The sequence below is a fragment of the Berghia stephanieae genome, chromosome 10 (genome assembly GCF_034508935.2).
Source record: "Berghia stephanieae isolate SIO BIC M18660-M18661 chromosome 10, UCSD_Bste_1.3, whole genome shotgun sequence".
Lineage (NCBI taxonomy): Eukaryota > Metazoa > Mollusca > Gastropoda > Nudibranchia > Aeolidiidae > Berghia > Berghia stephanieae.
Window position 1 is genome coordinate 33,987,781 of NC_088369.1, and position 15,723 is coordinate 34,003,503.

The 15,723-nt window shown below is 36.6% G+C and overlaps 2 protein-coding genes across 3 annotated transcripts in view; both read left to right on the top strand.

Moving 5' to 3' along the window:
- LOC144981017 (dnaJ homolog subfamily C member 3-like) overlaps positions 1-15,723 on the top strand; it is a 516,589-nt gene that overhangs the window by 478,066 nt on the left and 22,800 nt on the right. For both annotated transcript variants that reach the window (XM_078929083.1, XM_078929084.1), the window contains exon 12: positions 15,036-15,351. The gene's annotated coding sequence lies outside the window, so the exon portion shown is untranslated. The remainder of the gene's footprint in view (positions 1-15,035; positions 15,352-15,723) is intronic.
- The window catches only part of LOC144981018 (filamin-A-like), a 195,251-nt gene that overhangs the window by 142,764 nt on the left and 36,764 nt on the right, over positions 1-15,723 (top strand). The window lies entirely within an intron of this gene.

Consider the following 15,723-nt stretch of genomic DNA (forward strand, 5'->3'; position numbering starts at 1 on the left):
TATAAGTCGGCCCGTAATATTCCTGGAGCAGAGTTCGTACTTGCAAAACATTCGTATAATTCAAATCACTTAGATGGTAATTGTTTTATCTCCCTCTACCCCCCCCCCTTCTCTCTCTCTCTCTCTCTCTCTCTCTCTCTCTCTCTCTCTCTCTCTCTCTCTCTCTCTCTCTCTCTCTCTCTCTCTCTCTCTCTCTCTCTCTCTCTCTCTGTATGTCAGTCTGTCGGCAGTCCTCACTTCATAATGAGGTAAACATTCCAATCCAAATGTTTTGTATGTGCATCTGTTTTACCTGCGATGCTGAGTCGTCATTTGTTGCATCAATGTGACAGATTAAGGAGCAGACACTGGTGTAAATCGGGAGGCGAATTTTCTGGGATGTATTTTCTGCTTACCTGGCACTGTTTCATACACACTTTTTCAATTTTTCACCATGTATTATAATACATAATATAATATCTTGTCACACTGTTTTGTATCTTTTTTTTTTCTATTTGATCCTTTCGGTATTGGTTTCAAATTGAGAAACCGAATTCCAGGAGCACCGCTTGCCTTATAGATAGTAGGCAGATGACGTCACTCAGGCCTTTGTTATTGTTTTTGCCATCCGCGTTTGTGAGTTGTTCTCGCTAAACTGTATTAACCAGACTATAAAAGTTCATGGTTACACATAGTTTGTGAGTTGGTCCGTTATACTTCCGGATGGCAATGTTGTGAACTCCTTGGCCAAGCGCATTCTATCTATATACTGTAGTTCTAAAAGAAAGACTAAATGATATTAACAAGACGATGTACTTGCTACTGCCTTTATTTTAGCACAAAGGGAGGCACTTTGCTCTTTACTTCTGTCCACTGACTGGCTTTCGATTACCTAGAAATTATATTTGATCAGGGGTGGACACGACATGCTACAAAACAAGTGGTCAATCGGTCAATCATAAGTTAGAATGTTGGGACTGAGGTCACAGCTTGCTGAATCGTCAATTGTTGTTTTCGTGTAGGTCTGTTCTTTGGCCAGTTCCAGTTTGACGAGTTTGACGTTTGCTGCTGCTAGTTTATGTGTGTGTGTGTACGCGCGCGGGCGTGTGTGTGTGTGTCCATTTATGTATGTATCTGTCCTAAGGTGTTCATGAGTTAAGTTAGTGTGGGTCTTGGGTTGTTGTAATTGAGTGACACACACACACACACACACACACACAAAGAGAAAGGGAGTCATAGATAGATAGATTGAGAGAGAGAGAGAGAGAGAGAGAGAGAGAGAGAGAGAGAGAGACAGAGAGAGAGACAGAGAGAGAGAGAGAGAGAGGGAGAGAGAGAGAGAGATTGTTTAAACAACGAAATATGGCTTCAATAAGTCAAAAGATAATGAAACAATATCCGGTTTCTGTGATCTATCGACAACAACTGACTGATTGATCTCGTCGGAATTGATTGATTATACAGTGATTCTTCTACCCCATAATCTGCCTGTGCATGTTTTTTCCGTTTTTTCTTCTGATGACATCTTGGGGTATTTTCTAATCCTCCTCTTCATCCTCCTCCTCCTCCTCCTCCTCCTCCTCCTCCTCCTCCTCTCTCCTCTCCTCTCCTCTCCTCTCCTCTCCTCTCCTCTCCTCCTCCTCCTCCTCTCCTCTCCTCCTCCTCCTCTTCCTTCCCTTCTTGTTCCTCTTACTCCACCTCCTCTACCATCACTACCAGTTCTCCCACCATCTTCTCCTCGTCCTCGTCGTCCACCTAGTCTTCCTCCTCCTTTCTCTTCTCCCATCTTGTTCTTTTCGGTCTTTATTCTTACTCTTTCAAACAACTTCCAAGTATGGTTATTGCAATTCAATACATTGTAGATTTCAAAGATTTCCTTGTCATGTTTTTCTTTCCTGTTCATCCCTTTTAGAAAATCTCATATTATGTCTTTTAATGTTTTGTCTCTCTATGAACCAAAGCTATTCTGTGCATACTTGTATGGGGCAGCGTGGCTCAGAGGTACGGTCTTTGCTTCGTACCGGAAAGGTACCGAGTTCGATCACCCGCCGCTGCGCTTTGTGACCTTGAGCATGTCACCTCGCCCTAGCTCAATTTGCGGCGCTGCACTGCGGCTGTCGCCTGGGTTATTCCAGTCTTCCCTTGGAATAGAACATAGAGACAAATTTCCCCTATGGGATGAATAAAGGGAATTTTATCGTTTATTTTATTTATTTAAAAAAAAATAATTTCCATCCATCTATTCTAGTGCTTGGGATTCAATGAACATCTGATTGACAGTTTTCACTACGTTCTCTTTAGTAGACTAGATCTGATAGTGGTTTCACGTCATATTATGCTTAATTGTCTTTATTACAACTATTTATAATTTTTGTTTTTAATGTCTCTGTAGAAGAAGAAGATAAATCCTAACTTGCCAAAGAATCTCTAACTAGAAAAGTTCTAAGGTTTAGTGTTTTTGACATGTTGGGTGTCATCTTAATATGAGATTTCTGGCCAAAATAAATACAAGATGTGCTTTGTCATTGTTCAGCAGTTTAAAAATGTAGCTTTTGTATAGCGCAATATCCACTAAACATGATCAAAGCGCTTTACAAAGAGTCCCTGGCAAACAGCAACACTTAACATGTAGGACGTGATATGACGCCTGTTAGGCGATATTACATTTTTTTTCGGACAGAGACAACGCTGTTAACGGCCAGGTACTCATTTTACACCCGAGCACGGTGAGAAAATATGAGTAAAGAGCTTTTTCCAAGGACTCAACTATGCGCCGAGCGAGGCTCGAATCCAGGACCTTCCAATCCGAAAGCGAGTGTCATACCACAAGACCACATATCCGCACAGAGTTAACCGAATCACATGCAATCTATAGGCTAACATCGTTCAAAGTCAAATAAGATGTTTACCGACCCCACAGCCTCCCCTTCCTCGCCATCTCCTATGAAAAACCCTTCGAAAAAAATAAGAAAGAAAAAACCCCAAACAAAACCGACCGCCGAAGGAATCATTTGACTGTGCAAATTGAAGTCCTTTTATTTGTGTTGTGACATTGGTACATGACAAGGCGAGATACAATAGCAGTAACAATAATATGTACCCTAATATCAGCTCAATGACCTGTAACCATCTCGGACTCCTCTCGATAGCTTTCCCTGTTGCTGAATTCTCTGAATTATTATTGTGTACTGCTCTCTACATTGCCGTTGGTAATTATCACCAAGAAAGGAACATTTTTCTTAATTTCAGTTTGCAATATTTTATTAGAATAAGGCTCGCTTTATGCCTTGGTTTTAAGGTACCAGAGACTCCGATTGTCAATTTATTTAGCGTCCATCTAGCTCACAATATTATATTGAAATGGTTTAATCTGATGCGTCCCCTCCCCCATCTCCCAAGACCTCATTCACGCAGGAATCATTATGTCTTGTTTAGAATTTGTAGAAATTATAAGTTTTATTAACAGAAGTTTGTAAGAAATGAATTGTTACTTTCTTATTCACGGAGAAATTGGCTCTGGAATTGAAAATGAATTGCTTTTCCTCATATCCCACTGTTACAAGATCAGAGAAAGTGTATAAGTGTTATTGACTCATTGTGTTTGTGCAGTCATTGGATCTTTGGTATTTGTTACATAACCAGAACCGTAACACAAAATACAATACAATACACACACACACACACATGTTTATACACACATACATACACAAACACACATATTATAGTCAGAGCTGCAGAGACAAGTTTATGGCACCAGTCAGCTTGAAGTTGTGTCCAAAGACCCTCGAAACAAAAAGTCAACCCCTCTTGACCAAAATAATCTGTATTGGTTAATAAGTTCCCAAACAAAGATGTGTAACATTATGAGCGAAAAGTTGTATGTTTGTATATAGCTTGGTGAAAATGTTTTCAAATGGTCTCGAGTTTTTAAGATATTATTCACGGGAAGTATCAATCCCACCAGCTCTATGTTAGGAATAATATTGACTACTTCACAGTTGTATGTATTTTGGCGTGTAAACAGTTGGTGTTGTGTGCTGGGCAATACGGAGGATGAGAAAGCGTATAGGTTTTGCCAAGTAAAGGCTATTACCTCCAAATTATATCATTTCTAAAATCCGCTTTGTTCACGGATAAAGAGTACAATTCTTATTTTCTATTGAATGTATCTCCATTTTAACTTTATAGTTTTCTCACAAAGTGGCCAATTAATTTATTGTTGCTATGGTTGCTGAAATTCTCTTAAGTTACTGACTGATGAGCATCTATCTGAATTTCCGAGCATAACATCGTTTTACAGAATTGAAGTGCTCTGTAATGCAAGATTATTTATGAATAATACCCATTTTATTGACTTTCATAGTGATTATTTCGGCATGCCTTTTTATTTTGTAAAAGAATTGTCAGTTGTCAACGGCTCCGACAATATTTCGTTGTCAATATCATTCGATTTTGACTTAATTTATACGCTGATTTTTTTTTTCATTTTCTTCTCTTTGTAAATAGTCTTTTTTTTATACACACAGGAACAGGCTACCTTTTTAAAAACATTTTTGATAATTTTATGTCGGGTTGAATTGCAGTGTTCTCCGTAACCTAAAATCGGTTCGGGGTTACCTAGTTCGTTTTTCTATCTCTCATCTAGTGTTATTTTTTTTTTTTTTGTTGTTGTTCAAGAACTGCTGTGCCTTTGTCCTCTGGTGATAGATAATATTATCCTGCCTCCTCCTAGACATTTCTATACAAGTAAAAGGCACCACTTGAGGTTTAGCCACCCGGCTGTGAGTTGATGACAATCAACACAGTAGTGGTCGCTGTTATCAATGTCGTCACTGAAGTGCGTCTTGGATAGCTTTGTCAGGCTTGCTTGGTCTTTGGTCAATAATAAATGACCAATTACCCCTAAACGGTAATATGTTGATGGTGAATCTGGTGCTAAAAATTGAATTTAAAGCTTAAATGTATTTATTGAGAAGAGTTTCTTAACTCACTCATTCCTAGAGATTTTTGCTACTTTTCAAAATTAGAAATAATGTATTAAAAATGAGCATGTACATAGATAGTTTTATTCAACTACCATTAACATGTAAAATCTGAAAACATTAGCTTTGATACTACGCCTATAATTATTTGTCTCAGAAAAATGTAACAAATAGGCATAGGGTTAAAGTAACCAGGGTAAACTACGGATATAGTCGGTGCTAGGGTTGAGTGAGTTAATTTAGATTACCTTGACTCTTAATTAAATCTTTTCATCTAGTTTTTTAAGACATAATACCAGAATAGTGACACTCCATGATAATGTGTTGTTGATTAGATCTTGTTTTGAACGTTTTTGAAATTCTAATCTATTTCTGTGTTGAACTGAAAATTCAAATTATAACTGACTACAATTTACCGCATTCAAATTATTCCTTTTTGGTCGGTCGTTTTTCCTTTTTTCTTATAAAAATGTTGATTTTTTTTTCTTTATTTTTCTTCTTCCGTCCATGATTTAAAAGTCTTTGAAGCTTGATATTCCTATAATATATTAAATTGAAGACGGTTGAGTATTCCTCCTCCTCCTCCTCCTCCTCTTCTTCTTCTTCTTCTCTCTCTCTCTCTCTCTCTCTCTCTCTCTCTCTCTCTCTCTCTCTCTCTCTCTCTGTCTATCTTATCTATCTCTATCTATCATTCCATTTATCCATCTAAACATTTATCTATCTATCTATCTCTCTATCTATCTATCTATCTATCTATCTATCTATCTCTCTATCTATGTCCTCGCCTTTTTTTCCATGGTTTTTTTAAACGATGTTTAACTTCCCGATATTTTTAGCTTTCCAAGTCAATACCGTTTGTCAAACATTGTCCAGTTATCGATGTGTTTTTCTTTTATTGATCCTTAATGGCCTTTTGGTCACCAAGAAATTCCGATAAATGTCACCACCTGAGGTGCTGCCTCCCGCTGTCACCCGGTGTGGAGTCTACAATGTGAATGGTCAGTGATAGTCAGTGGTCAGTGCGGTGTGATATCCCGTCCATTGAACTCTGACTATAGCGTCTTTGATTCCCGTCTGATATTATATTATTATTCGTTTTGGTTACTGGCGATATTATATTCTTCTTTTCGTTACTCCCCGAGTTTTTCAAGAGCCGTTGTATAAAGAGTTCCTGTAATCCTGTGGGTTTCGATCGTATGCATGGACCTGTTGGTTTATGTTTTGCTATGGTCAAACCATGCCTAGTCCAGTGTCCGCCTCGCTTCACACTGATCGAGTTGTGTTATTCTGTTCGTGGTACTACTATGTATGTTTATGTATGGGGGTTTTCGGTGTATGTCGTATGTATGTATGTTATGTTGCAGTGCAGCCAGATAGCAGAAAGCAGCAATCTGAATGTATGTTATGAATCGTCAGGCGAGTTAACCTGTCGTTGATATAATGGTGGTGTTAAGACGCTTCCTTGAATTCAGCTTCGGGAGATTTTCTTTCACGCTTGTGTGATAAGAATTGTTATTATCATTGTGTTTGTGGACAGCGGGTTGGTCAGCCGCCTGCCTAGTGGTGCTGCTAGTGATGGTATTTGTAGTGGAGGTAGTGATTGTGGTAATGGTAGACTTAATGTATTGAATATTGTTGCTGTGGCATGCACTGGTTTTTCCCGTTTAGATATTGTGATAATAGTGTTTATTATGGTGCTTATGCTATTGATAGTGATAACGTCGAGGTGGAATGTGTATTTCAATTTTTTTCCATGTGCAAATAATTCAGATATTTTACTTGATAGAAAATACAATTATGGTTTATTGTTATTTGTAAATAACGCACCGAATTCGAATCTTGAATTCTTGTTTTGGAGATGTTCTGTTTTAAGGTTATAGTTTAGATGCTTGAAATGTGAATATTCGTGGATTTACAACCCTCTAAATTTCCCATTTATGTGATCATTTCGTACACAATACTTAGGTTATGTTATTATAATTGGTTTCACCCTAGGTACAAATAAGAACACGTCGGTTTGACCATATTTGCTGATAAAAATTATCATTTTATTTACTTTTAGTTAGATTTATATCAGCGTGATTCTACGTAATGTGAACGATTTATAAGTCACGCCACCAAACGCAATTTCGATCTTCTTTTAAAATATTGTTGTAATGAAGAACATTTTGCATGGGTTCCGCAATATTTTCATTACAACATTGAGACCGTAACCTGGGTGGGGATCCTGACCTCCCATAGTGGGCAGGGAGGTACACACTGTCTTCTATCCCGTTATATCTGTTTTCCAACATGCTTTCTGTCTTTGTCTTGGAATGAGATTACTTGGTTTTGTCCTGGCACTGGCGGGATCCTAGCTGGGAGGGAAACAGTCAAATGCATAGTTATTGTTTTGGGAGATGATATTTTTTTCCTTTTAAATCATCTCTTTGTGATGTATTATTATTTTTATTTTGAATGTATAATGTAAGCATTTGAGTGTATTCCTCTTTGTTGGATTTTGTGCTTGTGTCTGGATGAGACTTGTAGGTGATTTCAAACTAAGTACATTGGTGGTATGCTCTTGGAATCTACATCTAATCCCGATTTGTTCTCAGTTCCCCTTTGTCTTACTTTTTCTTGGGTTCTTTATTTGTAATTCTAGAACTTTTTACTATCCCATTTTCTTCCTTTTTACCGGCGCTGATATAACCTAAATGTGTTGCAAGCGCCGTAAAACCCTTAAAAACAAAAACAAACAAATGAGACCGTAACAACGAGGGTTATCATACTTGTAAAAAATATAAATTAATCGTGCAAGTGAATGCTTTGTGGACGTTTAGTTGCGCAAAAGTGAATTACCGTTTTGAGACGATGGGTCACATTATGTCCTGAGTAGTCTCTACACTGCCAGATACATCTGAACTTTAGGTTCTTGTCTTATGCCATCATCTGTTCAGCAAGGGTTTGTAATCAATACGTTTTGTTCGCCTGATCCGTTGATTTCCCCCCTTAGGCCGTTTTTACCGCGCCGTGCTCCAAATAGTCACTATTCCCTGTCTTCTCCTTCATGATTTCGAAGAGTTAAAGTCTAAATTATTTGGCATCTTAATGCTGCCTTACTTGAAAAACAAAAATCCACGATATTATTTACATTTTTATACAGAAAAATTGTCCTTCATATATCGATTGATTAAAATAATCCTCATCTTGACAAAAACTCTCAAACTTGGGACTTCACACAGAAGTACCAGATTTGAGAGTCTTTGACAAGATGAGAGTAATTTTAATAGATTGATGTTTGAAAAATGAGTTTTCTTGTCAAAAGTTTAAATACGTTTTTTATTCAGAGCACGGCATGCTGAATACTGGCTCAATACATTCCAATCGCTCTGTCATTGCGTGTTCTCGTGTTTGTTTGAAGATTAAAACAGCTCATCTCAGCCTAAGGCCGTTAATCTTAGAACACTCTGTCATTCAACATTGCACGTCAGACTTGTGTCACTTTGCCTCCATTTGTCTCAATGAATCTCCCCTAGCTTGTCTTGACCGGATTTTGTCGTATCTCGGCCCCAGTTATCTCACAAGTATAGAGATATAGAGAAGGGATTCCGTCCCGACAGCTCAGATGGTAGAACACTCGGTTCACAATCAGTCGATATTATTTCTGACACTCCCCCCACCTCCATCTAGCAATAACAATGATTGGGCAGTTAGGTCTGTAAAAACTCATTGAAAGTATTTTGGGGATAAAACTAGCAAAAAGGTGTCCAATGGCTAGCAAACAATTGCTATTGTCGTATAACGTGAAATAAACTGAGACAAACTCCGGATCCACGGACCTCATGGCTCTTAGGGATATAGGACTACTATATACATAGTCATGTTGAAAATAGATTTTTCACACTATGGTGCAGATAGATAGATTAGTCACACCATTCTTGCGTCTCCCCTCATTGATTATGTCATTCGCCACATGACGTCGATTGTCGGACGAGTCCGAACATAGTCTTGTCTTGTAATTAAATACAGTGTTATAGAGCAAATTGGTGATAATCATAACAAACTTTGTTTCCTGTGATTTTTCCTTTGCATGCAGTAGCCCTACTCCGCTCAGGTGTAGGAAACTTGACCATAGGCAATGGTTGATATTGGAAGAATGCGAGAACAAAAAACAAATCCAACAAAACAAAACAAAAACAAAAACAAACAAAAAACCAACCCCAAAACCCCAACGAAAATGAAACCTACGACTTGTGTAATGTGAGAAAGAAGATTGTGAAGCTCAATGAGCAAAGAGATAATATAGAATTAGAAATGTTCTATATATTATATGTACTTATTCTGTACTTAGTCTCTCATTTGCCTCAATGAACCCTGACCTGCTTACCTACCTGCGTATTTTCGTATTTTTATCTCCCAGGTAGATAGGTGGTCACTCCGTTATGTCTTCTTCCCCATTTCCATACATAGTCTATTACTCAATGTATTTTTATAAATTCGGTGTTCCTTAAACTTGCAAATATATCGCAATGTTAACTGGACGTTTTTTTTTTTTTTTAATTTTTGTTTTTTTTTGTTTTTGCTTTTTTTTTGTGCCGGAAAGGGTGGGGGCGTTGTTGAACTTTCTTCCATTTCATTTAACTGTTTGTGATTTATCTTGCTGTAGATTATACTTCTGTTAGAGGTAAAACATATGTACTGGTTGCTGCCTTGTGAAGATATTCAAATCGCCATTCTTCAGATAGATCTCCCAAAAAGTCGAAATTATCCGGAGTGGTAGCTTTGCACTGAAATAAGTGCTGAAAAAAAAAAAAAAACGACAATCGGAGGATTTCAAGAATTCGCTGGAGGAACAATGAACAAATGACTCTAATTAGATAATTCATAGGCGAGATAAACTGTGATAATATGTTGAATTTATTTCGCGCATATCTCGTTGACTTTTATCGCAGTTAAATCGCATGCATCTCGTTTAGTATTCCTAACACCACATTTGTAATTTCATTGTTAGAGCTTTTCAAGTTGTTTTGTTGTATTTATTTATTTATTTATTTATTTATTTATTTATTTATTATTATTATATTATTATTATTATTATTATTATTATTATTATTATTATTATTATTATTATTATTATTATTATTATTATTATTATTATTATTATTATTATTATTATTATATAATATAAAGTTGACAAAGTGTCGGTTTCAATATCAACTTTTCCGTTATATATTTTCAACCAATTTCTTATAACTTCACAAATACTAACTAATCCATCAACTCGAACATCCAATAGGGGTATCCACCGAATCTAAGTTACTGTTTTACGATGTTTTGATACTATCACAAGATGTGACTTACAATATCGGCTTACTGTTTTATTGCCGTGTACCTTGTTTTCATGGGTCCGTATTCCTTTGCGATATAAGTTTTAGTAGATTTTATAACACGTAAATACCCGAACACCCTCTTTAGATTCCCCTTCATATTGTTGTACGTATTTCTATTGTGTTCGTAAGTTGCTGTTTTCTGAAAAATGTTAATGTTGCTGCTCGAAGCTCGAAGAAATAAATAACAATCAATTTAAGGTACGAAAACAGGTAAAATGGACGTTTCGAATTTCCCATTTATCAACAAAACAGGATGAGTGAAACACTACAGACGAATGAGATAATGTAGTAGTGGTGTTTTTAAGATGATCTAATGTTATTGTTTTCTGATTTATTGTTCACAGTCCTCAACACGATTTATTATTAACTTCACTCGATAGATCTATGGATCATAAGAGAACTTTGATTTCACATTGCAGTTAAAGAGAAATATAGAATCCAATGTTTTCTTTTGATCTTATTATTGGGTATTTATTGGCAATGTGCACTTATTTATTGGCCTGATGATCCGAGTTTTTATGGTCTTATTGTTGTAATGGAAATACTCTCAAACCACCGCAAAATATTCATTATCCATCACAACAACGTTAAATCAGGCCTATAATTGTGTTCGGTTATCAGACTTGAAATTATGTTCTCGAGTATCTGGTCATGTGACAGTCATTTCAAAACTAAGTTTAATGATTAGTATGAATTCCTGGGGTGATTGTGTCATATTCCAGCCAAGTTATTCCGCTAGATTGCCCTCTGTCAACAAGGCTCTTGTTATGGACTGGTCAAGAGGTTAGGGAAGAGTTTGTCGTAGGAGGAAATAAGTGTTGGCATTAATTGGCGCCAGGCGTGCTGTTCGTAATCTTGTTCAACCTTGTGATTTGTATGAATATGGGTAGTAGTTACTGAGTAGGAACATTTCTACATTTTCTCGTTTGAAAGTAGTTTAGGTTTAAGGCGCTTTTCCACATATTTAATAGCAAAACCTCCGTTTCATAATGTATTGTATATGGTGAGCCAACACTTTTACCATATCTGAAGCGAGTACCTTAAAATCTTGTGCTAACATAATTTAAAAGCAAGTAGGCGACCCGCTTTTTTAATGTTGTAGGTCGTTATTCTTTATTTGATTTATTCCGAGATGACCCAAACCGCATTGATCATATTAAGATGTTTGCTGTTTACTTGTTGATAACAGTGGTATTGTTGTTTCTGTCTAAGTAGTGTGGCATTAGTAGCGAAGTCATATTACTCAAACATTTCGATCAAATACAACTCTATTTACTCACAGTTGAGTAATGGACACATTTTTTGTGGTCCTGTTTTTGTGTAGATTATATAGTTTCTATCACGTTTCTCATAGTCTCATGAATCAAATTTGATTTCGAATATCCCAAACACGACATTTTTAAGATCATTGTCATTTATGAAGAGATGGTACGTTATAAACAATAGACTTTTTTTTTAATTGCCCAAATTCGATTTTCTTTAGTCACTCCCTCCCTCTTTCCTCAATAAATATTATGTACGTATTTATACATTGCTTGGCTAATTTTGTTGGAGTCTTTAAGCAACATCTGAGATATGAAATATCCAGTGTTTAACTACCCCCGCCCCCCCCCCTCCCACCTATCACTGAATATACCCCATATATTCATTATTGACCTAACGTAATTCTCATGGTGTGTGTCACGGTTTTTCATTTAAAGAAACTGACACAGGGGCACTCGCAGCACTAAACTAAAAATTACACAAAAATTCTAAAATTAACAATTTTCCCCTCATGCAACAAATAACTGTGTTATATGCAGCAGTTGTATCGAGGCTACAATATAGTTATTTAGAGATCGAAAATTCCAAGTCTCGATAACTTTTTTAACGGAATGAATCTTTCATGCTTTATATTTCTTCTTCCATGACAGACAGAAAGTAGAAGCACCTCGGTTATACTTACATTTTTTTCCGCCTTAACGGTAAATTTCAACATTTTCGTGTATTTTTTCTACTAAAAAGTGAATGATTTTAAAATGTTTTTTTTTTTTTATTTCGTTTTAATCCTTTGTAATTTCATTGTCTCGATACAACGAATTCTAATTGAAATGACGAATGAGCTTCCTGCTCGCCTCCGTGAGCAAGAACTTTGACTCCATTTATAGTGCTACCCGTCTCAGTCTACAGAAGTTTGGTTCACCATTTTGTGCGTACAAAATTGTTGGGTAGAATGAAGGGCTAGTGACAGCAGCGTATCGGTTGTTTGGACAAGTAGGGCAAATCCTCTCTGTCAATACCCGGTCCTCCTGTGGTACGATGAGACTTGTTTTAATTAAGTTGAGGATTACGTCTACTCCGTCGCACTCCGAAATAAAACAAGATTTTAAGTTTTGGCCAGAAAATTCGTCTTCATATATCGATCGATTAAAATGGCCCTCATCATGCCAAAAACTCTGGAATCTTGGACTTCTGTGTGAAACCCCAGGTTTGAGAGTTTCTCACAAGATGAGGGTCATTTTAATCGATCGATATTTGAAGAATGAGTTTTCTGGCCAAACATTTTAATATGTGTTATTTTTTTCCTAACACGGCAGTCCTGGGCTGCTTTTTCGGATGATTGGGAATGAATTGTCTAAAAGTATTTTTAACTTTTGAAATAACATCGTTTCGTATACTGCAAATCATCTCATCTGAGCAGAATTTCGATATAATCTGAATTATTAGTTCAAACTTCTAAAGTGTAAAAATTGTACCATGATTGCGTACCATTTAACTTGGACAGATTAATTCTATAAAAAATCTCTCGTGTTATATATACACATATGTGCAAAAGTAACTTTACATTTTTCTACGCTAAAGTACTATTGCTCGACTATGTGTTAGAGTTAAGAATCTTATAGCATCTAAAAGAACAATTATTAAACCACATGCATGATTAGTTATATTGAAATCTGTCAATTATAGCGAGAATGGTGAATATTTTTGAAAGACAACTTGACATTTTGACCTCGGAAACGACGCAAAGAAGAAATCATAAAAAATGTTGCGGGGACAATCGTGAAAACGCAAGTTCTTAAATTCTCGAATCAATTCTTTCGCACCAACGTGCCCTGATTGAAATCGTCATGTTGTCTTTTATTGTTTACACATTATCTGCTGTTTTAAATTTTTAAAAAGTATTATCTTTGTGAAACACGTTTGTAATTACTTTTGTTTCAATTATTTTACTCTCGAAAACATATCGAAATTGATTCTCGAAGAGAGAGCTTGTCCACTTCATGCAAAACGGCCAATAGCTTATATTGAACAGCTTTTCAATGTTAGAGCTAATAACTGTTCTATTATCGCAACGTTCAACAACGAAAGGACATGTGAGGGGTCAATGGTTGACAGTTCAACCCTGAGAGACAATGGGCAATGATGATTGAAAACTCAACCAACATCTCCCTTAAGCCTCTGACATCGCCGCTGTGGACAGCAACATTTTAAGTTGGACAATGTTGGGAAGACTTACAATTGCTGGATTCAGAACGAGAAGGCCATCTGCGTAACCTCAACCAAGAACGAGGCCTTGCTGTTCGAGTGGCCAGTTGTAAATCCAGACCCCAATCTTATTGAGCATTTCTTGGATCTCCCCAAAACACCTACAAGGGAGCAACAGTGCCAAGCAAGGAATGCTTACGAACTTTGGAACATTGTTGACACAGAATGAAACGATATCGCAGCAAATGAGAGCAACACCTTGATCAATTCTATTGAGAGACTTGTCCGAGCAGTGATTGGAAATGTGGCCATACGCAGTACGCAGTACTGACTTTCTTGCGTCAATTATTTCCTCTTTTTCCGAAGCAGAGCAACCCGACTTGTGGTTTTTTTTTTTTTTTTTGGGTCGTGGTTACTTATAGGATTATGCATATATGTTGATGACATTTGGATCACATACACTGAAGACATTGCTCATGTCTGTGATATAAGATAACTTTCATTTTTTAAAACTCAAATGAATTGATTCCAAAAAAAAAGTGTAAAGTTACTTTTGCACCTTAATTTGTGTATATTTTAGGCGTTTCCTTTTTCTTGTTCATCAACACTTTGACATTGCATTTCAGCACTTTATGTTTATTTATTTTGTCTTGATGGTTCGGGTATTTCGTGTAAATAATATAGGGCAGGGCACTTTTGTATATTTAGAAAGTCATACAGACAAACCAGATACGGCTTCGTATTGTTTACTTTCCTATTTACACAAATAAGTGCTCTTGAAGTTCGCACGAGATGAACTCTTTGAAACGTTTCTTTTCTACTAATCGATACAAATAAAGAAACATATATATGCACATTTATAAAGAGCACTCTGACGGATTTACCATGCTCAGTGAGCTTCACTATGTCTGATCTGTATTCTCCCAACAAGCCACATGGAACCAAGCAATGCAAAACGAACAGCCTATTACGCACACCCCTGTCTTGTGTGTGTGTGTGTATGTGCGTGTATGTGTGTTTGTATATGTGTGTTTGTGTATTTCATATGTGTTAGTCTAAAAATCGAGAATTCCTCTATTCTGAAGTTAGTTTAGGGAATTTGTAACTTGTACATTAACCAAGAACACAACGCTGACCAAGAGTTGTTTTTCGATCATATTCACCTATCCGATCATTGACAACTTTGACAATACATACTATATAATATTATGTTTCGTTACAAGACCCATAAAATCAGTTTTACCCACTGGGTAGGGATCCTGACCTCCCATAGTGGGCAGGGAGGTACATGCTGTGTCTTCTTTCCCCCAATACCCGTTTTCCAATTGTTTCCTGTCATTGTCTTGGAATGAGATTACTTAGTTTTGTCCTGATCCTTGCCGGAGTTCCTTGGCTGGGAAGGAAACAGTCGAATGTATAGTTATAGTTGTAAATCATCTCTCTGTTATGCATTGTATTATGTTTAGTTTACATATTATATTATATGATTGGTAAACATTTGAGTGTATTCCTCTTAGTTGGGACCTGTGCTTGTGTCTGGATGAGACTTTTAGGTGATCTCAAACTAAGTACTTTGACGGTGTGCTCTTGGAATCTAAATCTTTACCCTATTTGAACCAACTCCCCTTTGTCTTACCTTTTCTTTTGTGCTTTAATTGTAATTCTAGAACTTTTCACTATCCCATTTTTTTTCCTTTTTACTGGCGCTGATATGACCGAAATGTGTTGCAAGCGCCGTAAAACCCTTAAAACCAAACAAACAACAGATGTACCCATAGGTAGACCAGTGAGGTTTATTATAATATGTTATATTATTGGACAATATTTTATAATATCTCACTTTATCCCTTCGATCAATCAACATATTACATCTTGGCAGTCCATTCAATAAACACGTGCAGGTTCTCAAGATTTGTTTACGTTTT